Here is a 12403-nt window from a genome sequence, read left to right on the forward strand (position 1 = left end):
GCTTCACAGACTTGTTTAAATGCTTTTTCATTTTCTGTTTAAAGTTATAATCCAGAGAACCCAGTTTCTTTGTAAAGCATGAGTCTATACACTATCATTATAATGGAATATAATTTATGTAGGCAGCTGGGTGGTTCAGTGGATAGAGCTCTGGGCCTGGAATCAGGAAGACCTGAATTTAAATCCAGCTTCAGACACTTACTAGCTGTGTGACCCTGGGCAAGTCACTTAACCCCATTTGCCTTGTCTTCTTCATCTGTAAATGAGTTGGAGAAGGAAATGGCAACCCTCTCTAGTATCTTTGCCAAGAAAACTCCACAAAGGGTCATGGGGAGTTAAACATGACTGAAGAACAACAAAATTATTTACGTAACCTGACCAATGCCTTTGCCTTTGACATAATATGTAAGAAGATATGGCCTCACAATAGTTTAGACCTGAGTTTGAGTCCTATTTTTACCAAACATTGGAAATTTGACTCTATGTGAATTCCAGGTTCATGCCTGTCCTGTCTGCCTCTCAAGCCTGTTGTGAGGATCATATTAGAAAATTTAAGGAAAGCATACTGTCAAGTGTAGCATGATATAAACAGGGAGGGTTTACTCATCTCCCACTTTTTCCACAAAGCCATTCCTAGTCTTCCCTGACCCACAACAGTGGTTAGTATTCTCACCCTCCTCAACTTTCTTGGTCTTTACTTACATGTTTCACTGTCAGATGGAGCTACGTCAACTCTTTATTTTACAAATGAGGAAATTTATATCCAAAGAAAGTGACTTAGCTAAACCCATGAGGCTATCAAGTGGTATAGGCTCACTTTCTTACTCTCCAGACAGAACTCTTGCTCCTTAATTGTGCTAATCAGGACAAACACAAGTTCTGAAATATACAACATAGAATGCATGCAATATACAGTATATTGTATACTTTATACAATGCAAAATATACAATATGTTAACATCATATTGTATAAAAATGACCTTTTAATTTTTTTTTGGTTTTGAATAGTCATGATTTCTTCTTAATGAACTTCTAATTGGAATTTAATGAACAAAATGCTTTGTAGATTCTTGTCGCCTATAGTTCTGGAAGTCCGAAAGAGAGAAAATATATTTAAGACAGGTAAGATATTTGGGTATAGAACAGAAATTCCTTGAATGTCAATGAATTGGTTCCTATGAGATGTAATACCCTAACCCAGCCAATTCTCAAGAAAGAGACAAATTCATTTTATCGTTTAAATAATGATTTACATTTAAATAAAGAATGAGTGCCTGAAGAATGACTAGTTTAGACAGGCCTGCTCTATACCTCTATGATTCTATGAAAAATATAGATTATTTTAAAAATGTCTGTTGAATAATTCCAGATAGAAGGATTCTGTATGGATACCTGTCCACTCCCACTCCCAAAGTTAATATTTGTAAAACAAATACAGAAAGCAGAGCTATTTTGGTATAATTGGCATTTTGACTTATTGGATATTTTGTTTGTTTGTTTTTGCATGGATATTTTTAAAATGGAAAGACTGCCAAAAATACAAAGCAACCCTGTTGTCAAATGTACATGCTTCCTCTTTCTTCTTTCTCTTTTCCTCCTCCTCACTTATTCACCTTCCTGCTTCTTTCCTTTTTTCTCCATCTCCTCCTCCTCCCCTTCATTCTGCTTTTCTTTCACCTCCTTTTTCCTCTATCTTTTCTTCTTCTTCCACCTAGGTAGCTAGGTGGCACCATGAATAGAGAGCAGGACATAAAATCAGGAGAGCCTGAGATTGAATCCTGCCTCAGATACTTGACTCTGTGACCCTGGGCTAATCACTCTATCTCTATGTGTCACATTTTCCTCATCTCTAAAACTGGGATAATAATAAGCATCTACTTAGCAGGATTGGTAGGAGCTTCAAAAGTGTTAACACATAAAATGTTCTGTGAATCTTATAGGTGGTATTTAAATGATAAATATTATTGTCTTCTCTTCTTCCTTTTACATGTCATCTATTTTCTTTTTTGATGCATGTTCTTTTTTTTAATGCTGCTTCTCCTCCATCTTTTTTCTTCATCCTCTTCTTGCTTTCTTCTTCCACTTCCACTGTTGTATCTTTTCATTCTTTTTTTTCTTTGTCTTCATCTTTCTTTTCTTCCTTTCCTTCAGCCTTCTCTCCATCTTCCCCTTTTAGCATATATGGATAAAATTACCAAAATAAAAATAAAGGTAACTTTGCCAATTTGCAACATTCAAAGAATGAAAACTGACCACTAGTTGCAGGTTACAAATAGATTCCCCACTGTTAATTTACTCTCTTTGGATGTTTTTTTCGTCTGTTTTAAATACACGCACATAGGTATATACGTACATACATACAGATATATGTATATTTTAACATTCTTTTCTTTTAAAATTTTGAGTTCCAAATTCTCTCCCTCCCACACCTCCCTCACCCATTAAGAAAGCAAGCAAAATGATATCAATTATACATGCGAAATCATACAAAACCTATTTCTATTTTAGCCATGTTATGGAAAAAACAAAAATAAATAAGAAAATTATACGTCAGTGCTAAGAGTTCATTAGTCCTCTCTGGAGGTAGATAGCCTTTTTTTCATCATGAGTCCTTTGGAATTTTCTTGGATCATTGTATTGATCAGAGTAGCCATGTCTTTGACGGTTGATATTCATTACAACACTTTGCCTCAGTTCAGATAGGTCTTGCCAAGTTTTTTTCTTTGTTTTTTTTCTTAAACCATCCTTATCATGATTTCTTATATCACAATAGTACTCCATCATAATCATATGCCACAATTTGTTCAACCATTCCCTAATTGATGAACATTCCTTCAATTTCCAATTCTTTGCACTACAAAAAGAGCTATTAATTTTTTTTTTGTAACTATTGGTAGTTTTGATTTTTCTTTTATCTCTTTTGGGGTGCAGACCTAGTAGTGGAATTGTAGGCACAGTTTTATAATCCTTTGGGCTAATTCAAAATTGTTTTCCAGAATGGTTGGACCAGTTCAAAACTTTACTAATTAGTGTATTTATTTTCCCTCATCCCTTCCAGCATTTGTCATTTCTGATAGGTTTGATGTGATACCTCAAAATTGTTTTAGTTTACATTTTTCTAAGCATTTTCATATTACCATGGTAACTTTTATTTTTTCTTCTGAAAACTGCCTGTTCATATCCTTTGCCTATTTATCAATTAGGGTTAAGGAATGACTTATATTTTTTTTAAAAATTGACTCAGTTACCACTATATTTGAGAAATGATGCCTTTATCAGAGAAATTTGCTGTAAAAAATGTCTATTGCTTCATTGTCTGGTACCTTTTAGCAAAATGAAGTTTCCCTGATTATGTCTTTTAATTAGGTCTATTTTTGCTTTTGCTTTGTCTGAGATCACAATTGCTACCCCTGTCTTTTTTTATTTCACCTGGAGCATATTGGATTCTGCTTTTTATTTTAACTGTGCTTCTTTTTGTTTCATCTATATATTTTGTAAACAACATTGTAGGATTCTGATTCCTATTCCATTCTGTTATTTACTTCCAGTTTAGGAGTGTACTCATCCCATTTACATTCACAGTTATGATTACTGTGCATTTCTTTTCATCTTGTTTTCTTCTGCTTATCCTACTCTTTTTTTTTCCTCTTGTCCCTCTTCAGAAGTCTGTTTTGCTTCTGACCATTGCCTCTTTTAAGCTATCCTACCTTTTATTATGCCTCCCTCCCCATATATCTTATCCCCTTCCCCTACTTCCCTATCGGGTAAGATGGATTTCTATACCCAACTGTTTACGTGTGTATTCTTTCCTCTTTGAACAAATTCTGAGGAGAGTGAGGTTGAAGCATTGCCTGCCACCCCCTCATTTCCCCCTCCCCAATAAAATTTCTTTGTTCCATGCTTCTTTTCTACCTCTCCCTTCTCCTAGTATAGCCTTCTTTCTCACCCCTTCATTTTTTTTTAGATTGTCCCAACATAATCAATTTATACTCAATTTCTATTCAGCTCTGACCTTTTCATCAGAAATGGTTGAAAGTCCTTTACTTCACTAAATATCCATTTTCCCTCTAAAGGCTTATACTCAGTTTTTCTGGGTATATTATTAATGGTTGTAATCCTAACTCCTTTCTGTTCAAGAATGCCATATTCCAAAGTCTCTGCTCTTTTAATTTGGAAGTTTCTAAATCTTATTTGATCCTGACTATGGCTCCACAATATTTGAATTGTTGCTTTGTGAAATATTTCTTCCTTGACCTACGAGCTCTGGAATTTGGCAGTAATATTATTGGGAATTTTCATTTTAGCATCTCTTTTTGGAGGTGATTGATGTCTTTTTTCAATTTCTATTTTACCATTTGGATCTAAGGTATTGGAACAATTTTCCTTTAAAATTTCTTGAAATATGATGTTGAGGCTCTTTTTTTTTTATCATGGCTTTCTGGTAATCCAATATTTCTTAAATTATCTGTCCTTGATCTATTTTTCAGGTCATTTGTTTTTCCAAAGAGATACATCACATTTTCTTCTATTTTTTCATGGTTTTTACTTCGTTTTATTGTTTCTTGATGTCTTATGTAGCCATTAGCTTCCAGTTGCCCAATTCTAATTTTTAAGGAGTTATTTTCTTCAGTGAATTTTTCTGCTACATTTACCATAAAATCAATCTTTTTTAAGGTGTCATTTTCTTCAGTATTTTTGTGCCTCTTTTACCAAGCTGTTACATTTCTTTTCATAATTTTCTTGTATCCCTCTCATTTCTTTTCCCAACTTTCCTCTACCACTCATCTCTTTATTTAACTCTTCCAAGAATTCTTGTTGAACTTTGACATTTTCCTTATAGCTTTTTGTACATTATTATATTCTTCTGAGTTTATGTCTTGATCTTCCCTGCTACCCTAGTAGCTTTTTATGGTCAAGTTCTTTTTGGTTGTTTGCTGATTTTTCTAGGCTCTTCCTTGATTTTTGAACTTTATGGTTAAGTTGGTCTCTGCTCATCTGGAGGGTTGGAAGGCACTGTGCCAAACTTTAGGCTTTTTTATGCTACTGTTTTCAGAGCTAGTTCTGGAGGTCTGTGACTTTTTTGTCCTTCCAAGGTGATGTTATCCTGGGAGAGGTGTTGTCATTACTCTCCTGTTCTGTGTTCTGATCTTTCCTCAGGATGATCTTTACTCTTGCTCTTATGCAGCTGCATTCACTAATCCTCCTTTTGATCCTTGAACTGTTACCAGGTGCTCTGTTTTACTGCAGCCTCAATTGTTAGTGCTCCTTTCTGCCTTAGAAATGCAACCAGGGCCCCTGCTCCCTTGTGACTAACTACAAGCCCTCTACTCTGCCCTAGAACTATAACCCAGAATTGCATACGGGCAATAGAGTTGACTATCAGTGTCAGCTGCACCCAGCACCAGCAAAAGGTAGCCTGTAATCTCTTTCTAACTACTTAACCAACCCCCTTAAGACTCTCTCCTATGCTTAGAGCTCTGCATGCTGATGCAATTTGCCACCTCCAATTCTCACCACTGGTACTGCTGCCACAGTCTGGCCCAGCCCCCAACCCCATGTCACAGACCTCCTAAGTTCTCTTAGGCTGGAAATCTCTCTCTCTCTCTCTCTCTCTCTCTCTCTCTCTCTCTCTCTCTCTCTCTCTCTCTCTCTCTCTCTCTCTGACTTTTGTTGTCTCTGCATCTCCAAAATCTGTTTTAAGTTATTTGGAGGGGAATGTTAGGAAAGCTCAGTTGGGTTTCTGCCTATACTCTGCCATCTTGGCTCTGCCCTACTATATTTCTTTTTAAATCAGAGAATTCTTACTTGGGGGATTTTATTTTATTTTATTTTTTCTGAAATGTAAGACAACAGTGAGGTGGAGACTGTGGAAGAGAGATATTTCAGCAAAAGAAATGGTATATGTAGAACACTTCATACCCCAAAGCTTTATATAAATGGTAGTTATTATTACTGATTTTTTTCCTCTATGAAGAGAGTATTAAACTAGAGGGAAAAAGGGGGAAATTGTAGAAGCTGTGAGTTGATAGTCAGAATTCAGTGTCTACTGTATTATTTGTCACTGAGATTGTGTGCAGCACTCAAGGCATTCTAGAAGGCCATCCTATCCATTGTGATTTTGAAAGTGCTTTATTTTCTAATAATGGCCCCAAAGTGGCTACAATTCAAAAACATAATACTTTAAGTCAGTTTGAGTGCAGAATAACCAGTGATATTTATAGCTTGGTTTATCTGTACAGTTGGTGAAAGAGAATTACTAAAGTCCCCTAGCTGCTGTTGTTTATTTTCACCTCCCTTGTCATTTATATTACTAGGGCTTTATGTGGGAAGTCAGTGTTATTACCTTAAAACTGATCTTTGGATAGATGAAGTGAAACCTCTTGTGCTTTAAAAAAAAATAGTTTATTGGGGAGAAAAAAATCCCACTTCGAACAATCTGAAAACCCACCTTCTCATTTTCCTTTCCATGTCCTCATGTGCAAATATGTTGAGATTTTCCACAAATATTGATTGAGTGCCTTGCTATAGTGAAAGGTAGTGTAAAAGACAAGAAGATAAATAAAACATGGGTTCTGCCCTCAAGAAGCTTAAAACCTAATAAGGGAGCTACAATATATGCCTTGGGTATGACATCGGTTTAATTTAGGTTTTCTTGTTTGTTTGTTTGCCTGTTCAGGATTTAATTCCTGTTGTGGGAATTTAGAGATTATCCCACTCTACTATGCTTAGTTTGCAAATGAGAATACTGAGAAGCGAGAGAGGTGAAATTACTTGCCCAAAGTCATATATCTCTGTGGTAGAAGAGCCAGGAATTCAAATTACGGGTTTCTCAAATCACAGATTCATAGAGCATTGGGTCATTTATAATTTTTTAAAAACAGGAAATAATGGTTAGAAGTGTATTGCACAGGTAATGGCTTAAAAATTACCAATGTAAAGAGACAATTGTAAACTTTAAAAAAAATTGTTACTTTGACTTACGCTTACTAAATAGGCCGCTTGGCCTGGAGCTATTATGTCCAATCAATGAAAGTAAAGCCAGAGTGATTTGGGTTTAAAGGTATAGTCAATAGCTCTATTTGAATCATAATTTTTTTTTTTACACCCTATTTTTTCAGAACTATATTTTAACAAATCATAAATGAAAACTGCACAAAACAAAAAAAGTAAATTGTCCCAAGTTTTTTAAAATAAAACAAAACAACCAAGATAAACAAACAAATAAATAAGGCTTAGAATGAGTACAAATAGCAATAATTTTCTGTTCTAGACAGAAGTTCTGAGGGTTTCCCCCTCCCAGATTGATAATTTTGTGACAGTAAATTAGGACCTCTTTTGTCTCAATTCTTCCCTAGCCCTTAGCCCAGAGACCGTGATAGACTAACCCCTGACATAGGGAACAACTTGTATGGAAACACCATCCACCAGGAAAAATTGGAAACACCTCTATAATATGTAATTTTAGACAGTTACTTGGGTCACTGAGAGGTAAAGTACCTTTCTCAAAGTCACACATCTAATTTACATCAGAGGTGAGACTCAAACTCAGGCCTTCTTTATTCTAAGGCTGACCCATTCTTTCTTATGGTACACACTGCCTTTCAATCTAAGATATGCCTCTCAATGCAAAGATATGAGAAATATTTTTCTTCAGAGAAAATAACTAATTTATCATCCTATATTATATAATTTCATATGTATCATGGTTTTATCATGTATATAAATATATAAAAAGAACTTCACAGATCTGCTGCTTTGGGAAATCCATCTGGGTGTTTGGGCATGCGTAATCTATTTGGCCTACTTTATAGCAGGATTCCAAGTATGAGTCTGAGTGAGAATGTGAACAAGTTTGGCACTTTTTGGTCATCTACAATGGGTTTGGAGCATTATCTAACAGTAGGCTGTAGAATAAGTTTGAGGGCAATTTTTTCCTCCAGAAATAATAATTTAAAAAATGAATATGGGGCAGCTAGGTGGTGCAGTGGATAAATCACTGACCCTGGATTCAGGAGGACCTGAGTTCAAATCTGACCTCAAATACTTGACACCAGCTGTGTGACCCTGGGCAAGTCACTTAACCCCAATTGCCTCACTAAAAAAATTTTTTTTTTTAAATGTAAAATGATGGGAATTGAACTTAGTCTCCTCTGATCCAGCTTCTAGCTCTGATCTAGCTTCTAGCAAGTGTGATCATTGTAGGGCATGTTTAGTATTTGCTTCTTTCTGATTGAAATTGAAGAAACATACTTTAAACTCCTAGGGTAAGTCAATGCCAAGACCAACAGGGCTTAAACTTTCTTCATGTCATGGACCTCCTGTGGCTATCAGAGGAGACCTATCAACCAATTTCAAAATGCTTTCAAATGCATGAAATAGAATACAAAAGATTACTGAGGAAACTTCATATAATGAGGATCAAATGAGATTGATATTTCAAAATTACTTTTGAAAATCTTAAAACATTAATAGATAGTATTTTTGTTGCTGTCATTATTATTTCTTGATTGTCAGTGACTGGGGCCCTTTCCTTAAGTGTAATTCAGTGGCAAGATATTCCTGTCTGGAACTGAATAGTTATTCTGCATAATTCAGCTTTGACTATAATGACTGAATTACCTTTTCCCAAAGAGTTCAGAGTATTTTCAAATGTTATTTCATTTACTCTCCCCCTAAATTTTTGCAATTGTCAATTAAATGCAGACAACATCATCATTTCCAAGAGAAGCTAAGGATATGAGGTAGAAATGACTTGGCCAAGGTCACAGAGTGAGTCAGAGGTATTTCCGAAGACTTGGATCCCCAGGGATCCAAGTTCTCAGGCTCCAGCCACTAAATCAGGCTTCCTTTCCAGGCTGGCATAGTGATTCAGTGATGATTTCTGACCCTTTCTGACCTAGGGTAGGAGTCCTATGCTTATAGAAGACTTCTTAAAAATATCTGCTTTTAAATGAAAGTGAGGTGGGGAGAGAAGAAAGAAAAATTAAGGAAGGCTCCAGGAAAGTGAAAGTGAGATTGTGATTTGAATCAGTGGATTGATAAGGAAAGTGGAGGCAGGTGCAAGAAGGGAGAATAATGTCTTGCTGTCCTTGCCTCTTTTTATGGTAGCTGTGGACTAAATCCTAAAAACAGCTCTCACAGAGGTAAAATGAGGAAGGAGCCCGGTGATCCAAGGAAAGGCATCTAAAATGATATGAAGAATGATAGGGCCCTCCATGACACCATTGTTGTCAGCCCTTGGCAAAAATATCCTCAAAATCTGGAATGAGAATGGGGAGAGGGAGAAAGGAGGAGGGGAAGGAAAGAGGTTGATAATAGCAACCTAAAGATAAAAATGTTTAAAAATACTTCTATTGGCAGTTAGGAACAAAAGACTAAAGTTACATGGTTTGGAAGAGCTGCCGAAGCTTTAGCAGCATTCATCTGGGTTTATCCTCACAGAGAAAAAATAAAGGCCTGGAAACTGAGGTGAGGTGAAGGAGTGCAGCACACTTCTCTTTTGTTGAGTGAAGGCAAAAGAGCCCCAGTGATTTCAGAAACAGCCTGCTGTCAATGCCTGTAGAACCCCAATCTGGATGTATGAACAGGTAGCAGTATAAAGGACAGGTTCTGAAAGGATGTGCCAGCATTTGAAAGAAAGATTTGGGTTGGGGAAATAACTAGTTTAGGGCCATCAGTAGATTGAAAGCTGAAGGCCTGGGAGGAACAGAGGAGGCCAGACAGTTGGAGATGACATTCATCATGTCATCAGTAAAAAATAAAAAAAAAAAAGATATGGTGACCTGAGAAATTATGTAAACGCATAGAAAAAAATTGGGGTCCATGCCAGCTCTGGGAATAACAGGGACTGTCCCTTTTTTGGGATGTCAAAACTACTCCTTTCAACCTGTTCCATGAATCCTGACTCACTTGACCATTGTGGGCGTCTGGATCTTCCCTGCTAAGCCCTCTCCCCCATCTTTTTGCCATTTAGAGGCTTTACCTGGGGTTCCGCTTCCTTCTTGAATGTTTTCCTGATCACTCTAGGTACAGAAATCTCATTCCTCAAAACTACTTTAGCATTTATTTTTTTAAATTTTTTATATCATCACTCATACAGGAACAATACCTGTTTATTCCTAGTAGGTTTAAGACATTGCCTATACTAGAGAATGTGTTTTTTGACCCTGAAATCTCTAGCAATTTGATCTCACAGTTACTGACAATCAAAACATTGATAAATATGACCTTTTGTTTGTTTTTGTTTTTGGTGAGAGCAATTGGGGTTAAGTGACTTGCCCAGGGTCACACAGCTAGTCAAGTGTCTGAGGTTGGATTTGAACTCAGTCCTCCTGAATCCAGGGCTGGGGCTCTATCCACTGCACCACCTAGCTGCACCTAAATATGATATTTTGAAAAAATTTGAGAGACATAGTTGTCTGGGTAATTTAATCATTTTATTAATAAGGCCAGTGAGTTTATTAATAAAAAGGATGGTCATTTGGACTGCTTGCTTAGACCAAAGAAAATCATGGCTGACTGAACAGGTTATGTACTCTTCTAAACAGTAGGTGGTCAATGAGGGGCTGAGAGAGACCCTTGCACAGAGAGTTTTCTCCATTCAGACCACCCTGCAGCCTTGGGGTATCTAGACAAAAAGTATCTGTTTACACTAAAGCTTGAGTAGAACACAATGGGGCTTTCCCACCCCTAGATTAAATTCCTGGCAAGGTTTGTGTGGCTCAGACCAAGATCAGAAGAGTAAGGATGCAATCTCATTATCAGTAATGTCCTTCAAGAAAACTTAACTTCTTAAAATGATGGAATTTAGAAAAAGGGGGAAGCCTCTGAATCTCCCTAAAATATTAGTTATTAATAATCATTTCTAAATATTTCCCTTTGTGTTGTGTCATATATGTTTCTAAAGAGAGCATGGTATAATAAGTAGGGCAATAGGCTTATAGTTAGGAAATCTCAATTCAAATTTTATCTCAGGCTTGTTATGAACATTCAAACCAGTTGCCCAGCCTCTCTAATAAGCATGGTTACCTTTATTTTTTTTTTTGGTGAGGCAGTTGGGTTAAGTGACTTGCCCAGGGTCACACAGCTGTAAGTGTCAAGTGTCTGAGGCTGGATATTGAACTCAGGTCCTCTCTGATCCAGGGCCAGTGCTCTACCACTGCCACACCAAGCTGCCGCATGTTACCTTTTTAGAAGCATCCATGACTAGCTTTTAATATCATTGCTAAATGAACTTTATTGTCTAACATTCTGCTAGTCACTCAGGCTCAGAACCTGAGACAGTTTATTCATCTGCAAAATGGGGTTAATAACATTTAAACTGTGATAGGTTTATTGTGAGGGAAGCACTTTGTGAACCTTACAGTGATATACGTGAGAACTATCATTATTTTAAAGGCAGTACATTATTGTAGAAAGAAATCAGAGACATAGAGTCTGGGTTCTAGTCTAAACTTTGCCAGAACCTCCCTCTGTGACTTGGGGCAAATTGATTAACCCCTCTAATCTCATTATCTGAAAAATGATGAGCTTGGGCTAGCCGGTCTCTAAGGTACTCATCAGCTCTAAAGTTCATCAATTTTATATTGACTTCAGTAAAAGAACTGGCAGAAGGGTAACAAATCCTGAGGCGGAGTCGTGTTTGTAGAGACCTTGTCAATATGTTGCTAGCTTGGCCTTTTGCTACACAGGGTTCCTTGGACAAATGTATGGCCAAGTCTCTTTAAGTTTACCTGCCTGTAAAAAAGAAATGAAATATTATTAAGTGACCTTTCTGCAAAGAAGACAAAGTACTTTTACAAACATTATCTTTGAGCCCTGGGCAAGGAGTTGAGGCTATCTGGATTCCAATCTTGCTTCTTTCTGTCTCTGACCTGATTGCTTGTGCCTCTGTTTCTTTTTCACTACAAACCTCAGTTCCTTGTTGTTCAGTTGTCTCAGTCATGTCTGACTCCATTTTTGTCTTTAGTGTCACCTCCTTTTTCTTGTATACACAAAGATTATGCTGCTAGAGTCTAAATGTATGTAAAAAACTGGAGTATTTTAGAATGTGGTAAAACTAGAAGTTAATTTTCTTCCTACAGAAATTAATTTGAGCACAAAATTATGGAGATATCTAGATTCTCCTTCTAGGCTAGAGTTAATACAATTTTTGTTTCATCATTATTAATATATAACTATATGTGTTTTTACAGGGGAAAATCTTTCTGCTAGGAATAGATAATACAAAAGAATGAATAATATAAAAATCACTGGGCTGGGGAAGGGGGAAGTATATATGGATTTCCTTTGCTTGTTGGTCAAGACTTATCATTCAGTTAGTGTAGGGGACTCCCAGAGGGACAACTCCCTCCATCAGTCCAAAACAATCTTCAGTCTACCTGAATTTATAATTAGAAAACTG

At 36.6% G+C, this 12403-nt stretch overlaps 1 protein-coding gene across 4 annotated transcripts in view; it reads left to right on the top strand.

Annotated features, from left to right (window-relative positions):
• Nucleotides 1-12403, top strand: part of LOC122752745 (regulating synaptic membrane exocytosis protein 1-like) — a 386130-nt gene that overhangs the window by 160763 nt on the left and 212964 nt on the right. The gene's annotated exons all lie outside the window — the stretch shown is intronic.

Source organism: Dromiciops gliroides, chromosome 4 (genome assembly GCF_019393635.1).
Source record: "Dromiciops gliroides isolate mDroGli1 chromosome 4, mDroGli1.pri, whole genome shotgun sequence".
Lineage (NCBI taxonomy): Eukaryota > Metazoa > Chordata > Mammalia > Microbiotheria > Microbiotheriidae > Dromiciops > Dromiciops gliroides.